Below are 3863 nucleotides of genomic sequence, written 5' to 3'. Positions count from 1 at the left end.
AAGTGGTGGTGCTTGGGAGTGATTGGATTGGAACTGGGGTAGGAAAGGATCATACGGTGGTGAATGGTGAAGAGAAGCTTGTGAGTGTGGTGGTTCGAGGTTATGTTGAAAGGATGGTTCATATGCACGGGGTGGGGCTTGTTGGTAGTCACAAGGTTGTCCACCATATCTATCAGTTGGGTATGCATTGTAGAATGGTCGTTTTCCATGATATCTTGGAGGGTGTTGTTGCCTGAAGGGTTGATTAGATCCTCTTGGCTCTATCCATCCTTGATTGGTTTGACCTTGATGCATATTCCTGCTGTAACTTCTATTTCCTTCAACAAAGTTAGAGCCAAACTCAAAGCGAGAGGGGTGAGAGTCCATAGTAGCAAATAAAAATAAAAAGGAAAAACAAAAATAAATAAATAAGCAAAAGAAAAATATTTACAATAACCAAAAATAAGGCACACGTTAGCAGTTCCCCGGCAACGGCGCCAATTTGACGATTAGGATTTTTGCCAGTAAAGAATGTCATAAAAATAGTCGCATTATAGATATAGTTTCTAAACCAACAAAAATCCCTTTCGTGCAAACGTTTTGGTTGTCACAAGTAACAAACCCCTTAAAAATTTATAACCGAAGTATTCAAACCTCGGGTCCTCTTCTCAAGGAACTGCAAGAAAGTATGTTCTTATTATTGGCTATGGAGATTGCAAATTGGGGTTTCGAGAATGGGGAACAAGTAATTTAATGGCGAGTAAATTAAATGGCAATTGAAATAAATAAATGACTGTAAAGCAAACTTTTTGCAAGGTATGAGAAATTGGAAGTCTAGACTTAGTTATCCTTATCAATAACAATGAAAGTTGAATCTTAATTCCACTTAGTTAACCTTTACTAAAGTAAAGGAAAGTCAAGGGACTAATTAGTTTGATCTTCGAATCCTATTTATTTCCTAAGAAAAGATTGGGATTATTGAAGTTCAATTCAATTGGCAAGATAAAATACCTCAATTAACATTAATTCAAATAATCTGGAACATAGAAGAATTCATAAATCAAATTGCAAAAGTAAATAATCAACTAAAGTAAAGGAACATTAAACCTGGGATTGAGAGTCACTCCTAAAACTAAGAGAAGTCCTAAATCCTAAGAGAGAGAGAGAGGGGAGAACCTCTCCCAAAACTAAATCTAAATCATGGAAAGTAAAAATTGGTGAACTCTCCCAGAATGGATGCATTCCCTCACTTCATAACCTCTGGTCTATGCCTTCTGGACTTGGATTTGGGCCAAAAAGGGCTTCAGAAATCGCTGGGAGCGTTTTCTGCAATTTCTGGTGCGTGGCCTCTGTCACGCGTCCGCGTGGGTCACGCGGTCGCGTCATTTGGAGCTTTTCCTTGCCACGCGGTCACATCAGTCATGCAGCCGCGTCAGTCATGCGGCCGCGTCGCTGCTGATTCGCGCTTGGCACGCGATCGCATCGTCCATGCGATCGCGTGGATGCCAGTTTCTTCAGAACTCCGTTTTGTGCTTTCCTTCCATTTTGTATGTTTTCTTTCCATCCTTTGAGTCATTTCTGCCTTAGAAGATCTGAAACTACTCAACACACTAATCACGGCATCGAATGGAAATAAAGGTAATTAAAATAATAAATTTTAAAGCATAGGAAACATGTTTTTCACATACATCACATAATAAGGAAGGGAAAGTAAAACCATGCAATTAACATGAATAAGTGGGTGAAGGATTGAATAAATCACTCAAACTAAGCACAAAATATATCATAAAATATGGGTTTATCACATACACAAACACACCAACAATACAAGAGAAGTGCTCTATTGCTAGAGTGAAGTTAGAGTTAGTGAAACAAAATATCAAACAGTTAGTGGGTCTTAACAAGGAAAAGAAAAATGCTTAATCTAAACTACCTTTCACTTAATCATTGTTAATCATTGCCAATCCCCAGCAACGGCGCCAAAAACTTGATACGCAAAAAATTAAGAAATTTCACGTATTTACTACTGGCAAGTATACCGGATCGTATCAAGTAGTAAAACTCACCGGAGTGAGGTCGATCCCATGAAGATTGGTAGATTAAGCAAATTTAGTTAATTGGTAGTTTAGTTGAGCAAACATTGTTTTGGTTTCATGAGATTTGAATGTTTAAAAGAAATTGCAAGGAATTTAGTGACAAGAAATTTAAAGAACTAAAGTAAGGGAAGCAAATTAAATGACTAAAAGTAAATAACGGAAACTTAGATTGCAAAAAAAAAAAAACTTAAATGACATCAAAAGTAAATTGCAAGAATGTAAAAATGCGGGACTAAACTACCATTCACTTAATTATTGTTAATCTTTTCCAATCCCCGGCAACGGCACCAAAAACTTGATATGTAAAAAATTAATTTCACGTAATTACCGGCAAGTATACCGGGTCGTATCAAGTAATAAAACTCACTAAGAGTGAGGTTGATCCCACGGAGATTGGTAGATTAAGCAACTTTAGTTAAATGGTAGATTTAGTCAAGCAAACATGGTTTTGATTTCATGAGATTTGTGATTTTTGAACATAATTGCAAAAAAAAAATGAAATAAATGGCAAGGAATTTAAAGAACTAGAAGAGAGAAAGAAGATGAAAGTAACTAACTGAAACTTAAAATGCAAGAAACTTAAATGACATTAAGGATAAATTGCAAGAAAGTAAAGATTGCAGAATTTTAAAGAGCAAAAAAGTAAATGACAAGAATAATAAATTGCAAGAATGTAGAAGGGAATTGGGTAATGGGTATTTAAACAACTAAAGAGCAAAAGAAATGAGAATTGATGATGAAGAGGATCATTACGGATCAGAGATGCAAATTCTCATGAATTGATGTTGATCAATTCCTTCTCAATCATGGGTATAGATCCATGGCAAATTGTGGGTAATTGAATTCCAATCTCTTGGTAACTCAATGTCTCATCAACACAATCAATTGCCACTCTCGTGATCTAATTGTTCATGAGAAGAGATGAAACTCATTAACTAATCCTTCAAGCCACACAATTCCCAGGATCTCAACCAAGGGTGGTTACATCTCACATACCAACCCAAAGTGTATTAATCAAAGAAATCATGAAAGGATAAACTCTAAACTGAATTATGTGACTCCTTTCTCAAGTTCATCACAAAATTCATATAGATTCAACCCCTCTCTCGATGGTGATTGAATCTTTGAAGAACAATAGTTTCCTCTTGGATGAACCACTTAAATTAAGAAGGAGAAGAAGAGTTATCAATTCATTCAAATAAACAGAGCTCTTCCCCCTAATGAAAATGGGGTTTAGTGAATCATAGCTCAAATTTCAACAACAATTGCAAAGATGAAAATTAAACTAAGTGTAGAGAAGAAATGAAGAAGAAGAAGTATTCCTTTAAAACTAAAATTCAAAGTTGCAAGAAAAACAAAATAGAAGACGGGTGAGATGCAGTAAAAAATAAAAATGCTAGTATAATAGTAAAAGTGTCTAAGTGTCAAAGTCTAAAAAAAATCCCCCCCTTTTTAAAACTATAAATTCCTTCTCTATTTATACTAGTCCTAAGAGCTACTTAGAGATTCATCAATTGGGTTAGCAATTTGGGCTTTGTCCTTGTTGATTTGGCTGGCTCATTAGAGTGAAGTTGCTAGCCTTTATGAGAAACAGAGGAGGCAGAGCAAGTTGGCATCAATTCTGGCCCAATGAGGGGCGTTACTAGCAAACACGCCAGTACAAACACATGTTGGCAATGTGCTGTTGAATTTCCTGGGCTGGGAGCTTAGGAGTGGGCGTTGCTGCCCAATTTATTGCCAAACACTTGACTCTCTTCTTCTTGGACTCAACTTTTGATGCTTAAAGTT

The sequence above is a fragment of the Arachis ipaensis genome, chromosome B07, assembly GCF_000816755.2.
Source record: "Arachis ipaensis cultivar K30076 chromosome B07, Araip1.1, whole genome shotgun sequence".
In the NCBI taxonomy this organism is placed as follows: Eukaryota; Viridiplantae; Streptophyta; class Magnoliopsida; order Fabales; family Fabaceae; genus Arachis; species Arachis ipaensis.
This window is presented reverse-complemented; position numbering follows the sequence as displayed.